General features: G+C 36.8%; 1 pseudogene; it reads right to left on the bottom strand.

Annotated features, from left to right (window-relative positions):
• Positions 1 to 355: 355 nt before the first annotated feature.
• Positions 356 to 11,118, bottom strand: LOC147406244 (protein DETOXIFICATION 16-like; annotated as a pseudogene).
• Between the last annotated feature and the right edge of the window lie 1,587 nt (positions 11,119 to 12,705).

Consider the following 12,705-nt stretch of genomic DNA (forward strand, 5'->3'; position numbering starts at 1 on the left):
GTTTGTGGCTAAATCGGAACCGAACCAAGATAGGTCGATTCCATTAAATAAAAATCAGAACCGAACCAATATGCCAATAGAATCGAACCAACCCAAACCAAACTAAGGTCAGTTTGGTTTGGTTCGGTTCCATGGGTTGCCAATATCCTATAACCTTAGATGGAAATGACATATTTTTAATTAAAAAATAATAATAATAAAGAAAAAAAAATTATATCATAAATCATTATTAATTTATTCATTAAAGAAATTTTAATTTATCCATAAAGAAGTCATTAATCTATATCCTAACTCCTAAAATAATTCATATAATTGAATAAATTTATTTATTTATTTATTTTATAAAGTTCGGTTCTCAGTTTGTTTTGGTTATATACAAGCCTTGACCTAGAAACGAACCAAATTGATTGGTTCTCCATTTTCTAGCACATGGAATGCCTACAAGGTAATAAGCTCCTAGATTGACAACGGCACCAATCTTAAGCCAACCACATCCTCTAGCAATTCCTAAACATCAGTTAAGAAATACCCTTTCAATAAATACTATAATGAATTTGATTAAGTAGAGATAAATCTATAGCATTTCAATCTCGATTAGAAAGATTTCACATTATTAAACCCATTTGCCTAAATAGAAACTATAAGACTTCGGAAATGCCAAATGAATTTGGCTATAAATGATTTGTGTAGTTAAGGGTGAAATGTGCACTTAAGGCATAAATGCCTTCTGGTGCCTGAGGCACATGCTTGAGTGAAGTAAGGTACAATAAAATTATAACATTATTAAAAAGAATAAAATAGTGAAAAATATGGATCCTATATATTTTACCCTAAAGAGGCATGCTCTACCTCAAACAAAACATGTACCTTTATTGGGCCGGAGTTGATTAAGCCTTAACCTGATCCTAATGGGCTCGGGCTAAATAAAAATAACAAAATGTAAAATTAAACATTTTTAATGATAAAAAATTAAGAAGGACTACTTAGGTAAGTGGTAAGAGCTTGTGGATGTTGTTTCCAAGGTCTGAGGTTCAAACCCCTTGAATCTTCTAACCACTAACCCCACCAAGTAAAAAAATGATAAAAAATTATATTTTTCAAATAAAGATTTTTTTATATATAAAGATTACATAATCAAATCTAAGATTGATGTCTTATTTTAAAATATATATATATATTATCAATTTTTAATAAGACATGCGCTTTGCACCTTGACTGCCCCGCCTTAAATACATTAAGGCATCTTCTATTTGCTCCGCCTTGACAACACTATGAAGTATGAGTGACAAAAGATTTTTTGTTGAACGTCATTTAAGAAGTACCCATTGATTAGTTACTCTAATATATGATGAAGTCAATTTGATAACCATCCTAAATAAGGATAGATTAATAATCATTTGAAACATATTCAATTGAATAAGACCCGTCATGATAATGTTTGTTAAAAGAGAGAGATGAGTATTAAGTTTGGACATGGTTTTACCAATCAGTGTTCTCACCATGACAAGCGACCATGGCCATGAGCAACCAACTCCGACTAACCATCTTCTCCGGCAACTCCAATTAAGTCCTCTCTCTCTCTCTCTCTCTCTCTCTCTCTCACTCACTCACTCATCTAAACTTTAAGCCAAAAACCCTTGTTTTTCTCCCCTAAATCCATCATTTTCATCCGCAGCCCTTAAACCCTGAACATTTTTTCCCTAAATCCCTACCCAAGATAGAATCCCTTGATTTTATTTCCCAACCCCCCTTTAAAGATAGGAAACCCCTTGACTTGCTCTCCAAAACTCTTTATTTTACTTTCCAAAAGCCTTTCTCAACTTAATCCGACATCTTCAACCTCAATCCAAAACCATAGTGTCTTCTCTCCAACTATATCCAACTCGTGTCAAAGGCTCAAAGGATTCTGAGACCACTTCTAAGCATTTTCCTGGTCCCTACCTAGATTCCACATCTTCCAAACCTTTTGCAATTATTGCAAAGGTAAACATGGAAGCTCCTACACCTATGGGACCTATGGGGGTGCACAACATTTCTCAAGTGGGTAAAGTTAGCCTAACGACAATAGAGGAGACAAAACAGGCTCTGATGGCAACCCCATTAACAACAGGTTTTTAAGTAAAAAGGCTCCAGATCCCAAAGAGGGGACCAATGCTGCTAGGAAAACCACTAGAGGGGACACTCACATGCCTTGGGCCAAGCTGTTCAACTCCAGTACTTCAGCTAAAAGCTTAACCAAAATGCAATTCTTTGAGCCTACTAAGGAGGGCATGGAGGTGATCGTGGATTGTCCTGAAGATGTCTTGGAATAAGGCATTTCCAAGTGGGAGAACTGTCTTGTGGGGCATTTGTTCAATGCCAAACTCCCCTACCACCTAGTGAAGTACGTTGTTAGCTCGATTTGGAAATTGAAAGGGGCCCTGTAGATTTTCTCAAATGACAACAGAATATATTTTTTCTAGTTTGGGAAAGAAGAAGATCTGATAGGAGTAATTAAAAGAGATCCTTAGTTTATAGGAGGGAAACTAATGATAGTTAAACGATGGGATCCTCTAGTGGAATTAGAGAAAAGGGAAGTTGTTGTTGTCCCGATTTGGATTAAACTTTTCAATATTCCCAAGCACTTCATGGCCCTCGGGGGCTTAGGATATGTTGTGAGTAGATAGGGCAAGCCCCTTTACATGGATAACGCTACGGATGAAGGAAGTAGATTGTCCTTTGCCAGGATGTGTGTGGAGGTCAAGGTGACTTTGAGCTGCCTAGAATTTTCAAAGTTAGGATCCACAAGGATGTGAGAGTAGATGTGAGGATGGAGTATGATTGGTACCTCTCTAGGTGCAGCACATGCACAACGTTCGGACACTTGGATAACAAATGCCCTCTCCTAGGGACACCCAAGAGGGTTGATGGTGAAGGGGTTGTTGCTACTGTGGATTATCCTTTGGGCAAGCTATTGTTAAGGCCTCTGGTTTAGCCGAGAAAATGACTGTTACATGGATGATTGTTAGGAACCAAAAAAGGCACTCTAAGCCTAGCCCAGGCATCTCTATCTCAGAGGCTAATACACACACTGCATGATCAGCCCCAGCGGGTGGTTTCAAACCTAATGAGGAGAAAATTGATGATGAAGTTATGGAGTGGAAGATTAGCGCAAAGGAGGGGGAATGTTCCATTCCACCAACCCCTAGTGTTGATATTTTAGATGCCAAGGAATCCTCCCTCTCTACTCTTTTCAAAGCCTCCCTTGCAAGGGGCTCAACATGAGGTGGAGGGAGCTCAGGCCCTCCTAGGAAAAAGAAGAAGAACAGCAACATTAACCAATGCCAACAGATTCCAGGCTCTAGGTGATGCCAATTCTAGATGCAAGATAGATAGTGCCCCACTACCTGACCTGTTTGGAAGCTATGGGGCCAAGGGGAAATCCAACCACTCCACTTTAGAGATCTCCATCAGAAATTCATCCCCTTGCCACAAGGTAGATTCCATCTTTGTTGGACAGGAGAGGTTGTAGGTGATGTTAACAGCAACCCTCTTGTTGGAGATAATTCAGGAAGTGCTTGTGGGGGAAGAGGGGATACCTTATCTAGTTCCCAATAATCCTAGCATCTTGGAATGTAAGGGATCTCAATGACCCTGCAAAACATAATGAGGTTAGGAACCTCATTAGGGATAACAAATTGATGGCCTTATTGAAACCAAAGTCAATAGCCATAATGTTGATAGGATTATGAGGAGGATCTGCCCCTCTTAGTGTAGGATCGACAACTATGATAAGGCATTGAATGGTAGGATTTGGATTTGTTGGGACCCAACCATTGTCAATATTCTTCTAGTGAGCAAGTCTGATCAGAGGATCCATGTCCTTGTCAACTCTTTGGGCAGCAAGGACTTCTTCTTGTATGTTATCTACGGAGATAATAAAAAGATTGAGAGGAGAAGGCTTTGGGAGGAAATCTATGCTACTTCTCAAGTTATGTGAATACCATGTATTATGAAGGGTGGCTTCAACTATGTTCTAAACCAATCAAATAAGGTGGAAGGGGGGTTGATTAACTTGGTAGCTTTGGCTAAGTTTGTTGAATGCCTCAATAATAGTTGCATCATGGACATCAAATCCTTTGGAGCTAAGTTTACTTGGAACAACAAGCAAAAATCTAAGATGATTTGGTCTAATCTCGATAGGATTTTGGTCAATACAGATTGGGTGAATCAACTCAATGAGTCTGATGGTATGTTTCTCCCTAGTGGCCTCTCTAACCATAGCCATTGCCTTGTGAATACTTCCAAGCTTATAGCTGGGGGCAAGAAGCCTTTTAGGTTCTTCAACTACTAGACTGAAGATAGAAATTCCTTCAAAGTAGTCAAGGAAGCTTGGGATACGAGAGTCCTGGGGAATCATCTTTATAGGTTCACTATCAAGCTTAAAACAATCAAAGATCATTTGAAAGCTTGGAGCAAGGTTAAAAGTGAAGGTAAACACAAGGATCATAAAGAAGCCCGGAACTGGTTATCCGTAATGCAGGTTACTTCGTAAGCCAACCCTTTTATGGTCATTCCTATCCAAAAAGAGAGAAGACTTTCGAGAGCCTATGCACATGTTCTTAGGGTCCACGATTCTGAGTTGCAGCAAAAATCTAGAGTTAACTGGTTAAAGCTTCATGACCGCAATAACGTTTCTTCCATCAGTTTGTTAAAGCCAAGAGAGCTAGGAATGGAATCTCTACTATTGTTGTCAAGGATGGCAATCTTATCACTAATGAGCTTGAAGTGGAAGTTGTTAACCACATTAAATCATTTATGGGAGCTACCAATTCGATTAACAGCTATGCTTTTAGGGAGAACCTAGCTTTCCCAAGTCATCTCCATCAAGTTGACCAAGACTTTCTGGCAGTCGAGGTTCAAGACACAGAGATTCATTGGGCCCTCTTCAACATGGATGGCTTTAAGGCTCCTGGCCCCGATGGATTTAATATTTGCTTTTACCAAAAATCTTGGGACATCATTAAACTCGACCCGCTTAAGGCGATCAAGAGTTTCTTCGGGAGTGGAAAAATATTTAAGGAGACCAATGTGACTTTCATAGCCTTAATTCCTAAAACTGATTCTCATAGTGTGCTTTTCAATTATAGACCTATTTCTTGTTGTATTGTCTTGTATAAAATTATTTCTAAAGTGCTAACCAACAAGATTAATCAGGTGACTCACAAGCTTGTAGGGCTGAACCAATATGCTTTCATCAAAGGTCGAAACACCACAAATAACATCCTTCTAGCCCACAAGCTTATCCGTAATTACCATAAGTAGAAGACTAAGTCTAGAGGAGTAGTCAAAGTAGATCTAAAGAAGCTTATGATATTGTTGACTAGGAAGCCATAAGAGCCACTCTTAAAGCCTTCCACTTCCCTATTCTTTTTATTGACTAGGTGATGAAATGTATCTCGAGTGTCTCCTACATTATCTCTATCAATGGCTCTTTCACAGGGTAGTTTGAAGGTAGAAGAGGCTTGAGGCAAGGGGACCCCATATCTCCTTACCTATTTGTGTTAGTTATGGAAGTTTTAAACCACTTGTTCCAAAAGAGGGTCAAAAATAAGCAATTCAAGTACCATCCTAAATGCAAGAAGCTTGAGATCACCCACCTATGTTTTGTTGATGATCTCCTCATCTTCTTTAAGGGTAAAATGAAAAGTGTCGAGGCTATCCATTCCACTCCTATTGAATTCAGTGGCATCACTGGTCTTGAGGTCAATACTGACAACAATGCTTTGTTCTTAGTAAGAGACCATAGAAGTTTGGTGACTGATGTAGCAAAAGTTCTTAAGGTCAGGAAAGAGTCCCTCCTAGTTAGATACCTGGGACTCCCTTTGCTCTCTTTTAGACTGACCCTTAAAGATTTTCAGCCTTTGATTGAGAAGCTGTCCGTGAGAGTTAAGTCTTGAAAAGGTAGATTCCTCTCTTATGCAGGTAGGTTGGAGCTTGTTAGATCTATCCTTCTCAGCATCAAAGTCTATTGGTGCAATTGCTTCATCCTCCCTGCCAAGGTCGTCAAAGAAATGAAAAAAATCTGTGCTAGGTTCCTTTGGTATGGGCCAGATAATCAGAGAGGTAGTAGTGTTGTGGGTTGGAGTGATGTTTGCAAACCTTTAACTGAATGTGGGCTTGGTATTGTTAGTATTGCTATTTGGACAAGGTAGCCATTTCTCAATATGCTTGGATAATTAGATTGAACTAGGATTCTCTTTGGCTTAGATGAACCAAGCACCATCTTCTTAAAGGTAGAAACTTCTTAACTTTGAAAATCCCCTAGGAGGCCTCTTGGAGTTGGAGGAAGATTCTCAAGGCTAAGGAGCTTGCCCTAAACGATATCTCACATCTTATAGGTAATAGCAGATCCACTCAGCTTTGGGATGATTGTTGGCACCCCCTCGGCATTCTAAATTCATATTTTATAAAGTAGCTTGCATTCGACTCTAGAGTTGGGCCAATGGCTAAAGTCTCGTCTATTATCTGAAATAGGCAATGGTACATCCCAACTGGCAGAAAAAATCACCTCCTCAAGATATCTCACTTGGTTGATTAGGTTCCTATCCACATTAGTGAACTAGATAGGGTGGTTTGGAAAGGTAATGCAAATGGGAAATTCTTTGTTAGCTCAGCAATGCAAACTTCTTTGCTCCCTTATGCCAGATCAAGTTGGGCTCACTTGGTTTGGAACAAGGCTAGTATTCCTAAACACCGTTTCATTACTTGATTTGCCTTGAAAAGTAGGCTCAATACCCTAAAAAAGCTTAAGGAGTGAGGGATAAGGGAAGATGCTACTTGCAGTCTATGTAGAGAGCATGTAAAGGACACGAACCACCTATTCCCCCAATACTCTTTTTTGAAAGGTATCTGGGTTGATATTTCGGATAGATTCCTCTTGCATAGGACCCCAGGTACTTGGGATAAAGAAATAGCTTGGGTTGCTAACAATTTTAAAGGCTATTCGGTTATAAAATCAAACAAGTTACTTTATATGCTTTCATATACCATGTTTGGAGAGAAAGGTACAATCGACTCTACCAAAATAACCGTAAGAACCCAAGCTTGATATTCCATAATATTTAGGAAGATATTCGGATCAGTTTCGAAGATATTATCGATTTCATTGAAGACTCAAATTACAACAGATCTTTTATGAAACTTCCAAACTTATTTCTCCCATTCTAGACGAGTTTATTGTTCTTGGACAAAACCTCCAGTGGGTATGATCACCATTAACACTGATGGGGCTTTCTCTACTCTAAGAGGAGGCTATGGAGCCATCATTTGTGACTTTGAGGGTAATGTGATGGCTGCATTGGTAGGTTGCAATACTCCTAGATCTGTTATACATCATGAGTTACAAGGTATCCTCGAGGGCATCTGGCTTGCTGCAGCCTCCAACCCCTCGAGAATCACTATTCAATCTGATTGCTTAGTGGCGGTGAACATCCTCATTGATACTTGGAGCTGCCCTTGGCATGTTCACCACTTGATTCTCTTGATTAAGAGCCTTCTCCCAAGATTCCAAGAGGCCTCCTTTACCCATATTTTTAAAGAAGCTAACAGGGTTGCTGATATGCTAGCTTCGATGAATGATAATCTAGGCTACATTTTTTTGGATTGTAATTCACCACCTAGTGCTCTTTTACCTATTCTTGTTCAGGATAAGATGGGGATGTGTTATGTGAGGTTGTAGCTGGTTTTGGTCTGCCTCAACCTAGAAAATCTTTCAAAAAAAAAATAAAGAGTATTAAGTTTGGAATATCTGATTGCAAAATGAATTCGTTATCCTTCATAAAAATCATGTAAAGCTATCGATGTCAACACAATAGCCAACTAAAGAAAGTACAAACCTAAAAGAACAGATTGGGTTCCATCCAAGAAGTTGGAGATTGCGAGGAGTGGTATCATTTTTGCTAAATAGCTTACTACTTCTTCTTTGTTACTATAAGCATAACCCCAAATACGACATACCAAAACATGGTTAAGCTTATCAATGTGCCCTCAGTAATGGCTAGGAATAACACAACCCACACGACTAAACGACCAGCTTGTGGATGCCCCGTACCCAACTCATTTGAAACTCTTGTGCTGTGAAAGAAAATCATAAATTATCATCAAATGTTTTACGAAATATGATTAAGGAAAGGGTTTACCATCCATTTAGCTTAACTAACCTTATGGCCCCACTGACTCTGAACGAGATCATCCATACCATCCCAGTTGTGTTAAGGCTAGGGACAGAAATGGTCAATGATTAATGAACTATTAAATGCTAATTTCACATAAGAAATTATGAAATTATAGAAGATACATGAACAAGTTTAGAATCATGTTATTATGGATCCAATTTTCTCTCTCTCTCTCTCTCTCTCTCTCTCTCTCTCTCTCTCTCTCTCTCTTACACACACACACGAGCATGTAATTGTTGAAATGTGAGAATAATTATTATGGAGAAAGCATATAACACGATGCTGTGGATTTGGAGCCTAATAGTACTGATCAAGAAGGAGGTACTGTTAATCTACTAACGAAATTTTCCCAATGGTATTTTCATAATTTCATTGGTAATTTATATATATATATTTTGATGAAAGACTTTAATCTGTAGCTGAATTTTTTCTCTTCATAGTGAAATCAGTGTGATCCGTGGATGTACCTTAATATTGAGGGAAACACGAAAAATATGTCTTTTGTGTGTGGTGCATCTTGATTTACTTTTCTTTCTGTACTATTCTTGGATCGTTCTCTCTACATTGGACATGAAAGAAGCAAAAGCCCTTGTGCCATACTACTATATGCATTTTTCAAAATATTTAGAAAACAGGGGATATCTTCTATATGATAATGAAACTTTTATACCAAACAGGGTATCTAATGTACTTGCGTTTATTTAAATATATTCTATATTTTATACCATTTTTATGGTCATTTATTTGAAGTTGAAAAGGCCTTATAAAAGTAAATCTTTACTATTATAATGAGAAAAGACGTAGTAGTTCGACACCAAAATTTGGATCTTATAAATGCCCCCACATTTACATTTAAATTTAATAAAATCAAAGTTATTTTGGTCAAAATCCAAGAAAATTACAATTCTTTAACCCTATAATCACATGGTTAGATTTCAAAATTACAAAAATATCCCTTTTTACTCTGTAATCTTCAAGAACCCTTTAATTAAAATTTCAAATAACAAATAAGCCCTTCTGATACATGTGTGTTTGTACGTGCCACCTTCTAGTTTAATTAAATGTGAGTACAACATTACCCTGTTCTCGTTAGAGAGATTGGTACTGGTAATTGCTGTGGCGTCGGGGGGGTCGTTACAGACCCATATGCCACTTGCAGGGACATACTGCACTGTTTCAAGTACAGGGCCGTATGTAACAGACCCGACTTTCTTATATCTTACTTGGTAAAAGAATTCCATTATCAAACAAGAGTCATCCTCTATACATTAAATATTTTGAAAATGCTCGTGACAATGAAATATTGGCTTCTCACTCGTCCTGTTTGGTAAAACACCCATTATTATATCTTCGGAGTAAAAAATTGTAGTTGGCTACATTCATTCACATGTACATTTATCTAAAGGCAATATAACCTGATATGAAGTAGGGCTATAACTTGAACGGGCCAACCCGAACTCAATCTGATTGATGGGTGAGCGTGGGCTAGGATATATGGAAAATAAGTTGAGCTCTAGGAAACCTCAACCCGAATTGAATTCGAGCTAAGCTCAAGTTGAGGCTCCAAGCAATCCAACTCAACCCAAACCCAACGCTACATATTTACACAGATATTTTTATTTATTAAAAAAAGTAGTTTTCTCTTCCTGAATGTATTTGTAAAACGAAGGAAAAAACATTTTTTATTGATTTTTCTTTCTTCAACAAATGTAAAACGAATGTATTTATACCTTTAACATCATGCTATATATATTTAAGTGTAATATTTTATAGTGGTTTGTCTAAATATTATTTAAATGATGGATTTGGAAGTTGTGTAAAAATTTATCTACTAGTGATTTATTTTTTATTTTTTACATTGTATTACTTTTTTAAGATATAAAATAAAATTTATGTGTTGATCAATATGAAATTAGGCTTGTTCAACCCACTTAAAATTACCTAACTTGGGCTAACCTGAGCTCAACTCGATTTTAGAAACTCAGTCTTAGGTTAAGCTTGGTTAATGAGCTCTAACCCAATGGTCAGGTAGAGGGTTCTACAACTTGGGTTGAGCCTAAATTGACCTTTCACCCCACTCAAGTTGTAGCCCTAATCTGAAGTCACTATCACTTGCTCTTATTCAAGAAATTATAACAAAAATATTGATAAGAAATGGGCATAATGCTAACCTAATCAACAGCACCGATGTTTCTAGTTCTGGATTAGGAAGAAAACCCGATAAGAGAACCATCAATTCAGATGACCACATTTCCAAGCTGTTCCAAATCATATAATTATCAACTTATAATCAATATTAAAAGCTTTTAGAGCATGTATGCAACTTAATTATAATAATATTAGAAAAAATATTCTTATATTAAAACTTGAATTGCTTAGTAATCAGAGAATAGTTAGGCAGCATTACCAAACCATGATAGCTGAAGGGATGGCAAGTCTTATAAAGTTCAAAAATCATGTAAAGCCTCCTTCAAAAATCCAGTCCAAGTGTATTTGCAAACAGGAGAGGATTTGACATATAGTGCCAACAATAACACATTGATCCAATAAGAGAACGAATTTGCCAATGCAGCACCTTAATTGCCAAGTCCAGATTTGAACACCATAATCCAACACACCAGCTTATCATCATTGGAAAGACGATGTTTTGGGTTTGAAGGAGACCATAGGCAAAAAGGCATGGAATCATGAAAAGAGCATAGCGTCCCGCTTCTGCTGATATAGCTGGATCTTGCCCAAGTGCCACGAGAATGGGACCGACGTAGGCCCAAATGAACACAAGGGGAATGCTAACAAGTGAAAGAACAAACATGGCCCTCTACATGTGTATCTCGAGCATATAGTATTGTTTTGTAACATAGGACTGACCACATAAGGTATCCAATGCGCTTCCCATTCCCATCTAGTGTCATAACAAAAGGTTTAAGTAATTAAGATTTTTTTACCAATTTAAGAGTTCCATTCCACAAGATAAATTAGCAAAAAAATTATTACAAAAAGAAAAGAAGATAAAAAATAAAAAAAGATTGAATTTTGAAAATTTTGAAGTTAATTAGACTAATAGAAAACCCATTTCGATTACAAACTTGAACTACAAATAACCAATAAAAAGATGAATCTAATCATCTTTATCAAAACCAATCATAACCTAATTTCCATACATTTTATCAAATTTGTTGCATATAATTAATGGAAACTTTTTGATAAGTAGCAAACCACATAACATTGCCTCATGACTACAATTATTTTTCCTTAATTGTTTCTTCTTTTGTTTTTTTGCATTGCCAACTTTTATGGTTGATTTGAAATCTCAATGATAAGTCCACATCAATGATACAATACTAACAAACCAATAGAAATCACTGATGTAGAGAACTTCTATTGCCCCACAAACTTTTCTTTATCACACTAATAACATGATTACATAGATGTCTTAAGTGGATGAGATATTCGGTTCCTATAGTTAAAAATTTTCTCTTTAGACAATTCCAATTCTTGATTTTTTAACAATTCCTATAGGTTTTGGTTCTTAAGCGATTCGCTTACAAAGACTCATGAACTCTAAGCTGTTCTATTCAAAATTGGCCTTGTGGCAAGTGATCAGGGCTGGGAAACATATCTTTCAAGCCCCTAATAATTGTGTATCTGACAAATTTCCCAGCTAAATTGCGAGAATTACGTCAATTAACATATAAACATCATCACGTACATATTTACCGTAAATCTTGTTAAATTCTTGATTTTGTGATATATTTGACGATGTGCGTTAAAGTTGTCAGAACCGTAATTGGAACGAGAATGGATGGTACGAAAAGATGGAAGAAATTCATAAATTTGATAGGAGAAAAACTATGATCAAAGAAGGAACATTGAAGTCAAAAGGGCTTGTGCAACTCAAGTTAAAGCCTTTGAACTTCTCTAAATCAAGTTTAAAAGCCTTGAACTTCTCCGAAACATGCATTCAATGGACCCTTAAAATCCAAAGTCACATTTAAAAACTCAAAACTCATGATCAAGTCCAATCCAAACTCCTTAATCATTCTCCACAAACGCATCTTCTAAAATTACTCCTAGATTCCCTCCTTTATGTTTTAACAATAATTAAAAAAAATCTAAAATTTCTCACCCATGTTTTCTCCACTATAATTAAATAATCTATCCGTTTTACAAACCTTACGCCTTAAAAATCTATGCCATCTTCTCCCTCTCCATCTTCTTCTCTTATATTTTTCATTTTTAGTTTTCATATTTTGTTATAATTTTGAGAAGCAAGTTCTCGAAGTTGTAATTTAAGATCGATGTCAAATAAAAGATTAAATTTTCTCCATCTCTATTTCTTTTTCTCTTCTTTTAATTTTCTACGTCGAATTTGCAATGATTGGCTAGACTCTTCCTGTCTAGGGAATTGAGGAAGCTGTAATAGTTGGAAAATATTTTAATTTATGTTCTTAAAATCATTAAATAGCTAATTAGATTCACTTCGTATACC

The sequence above is a fragment of the Akebia trifoliata genome, chromosome 3, assembly GCF_017979445.1.
Source record: "Akebia trifoliata isolate Shusen 1 chromosome 3, ASM1797944v1, whole genome shotgun sequence".
Lineage (NCBI taxonomy): Eukaryota > Viridiplantae > Streptophyta > Magnoliopsida > Ranunculales > Lardizabalaceae > Akebia > Akebia trifoliata.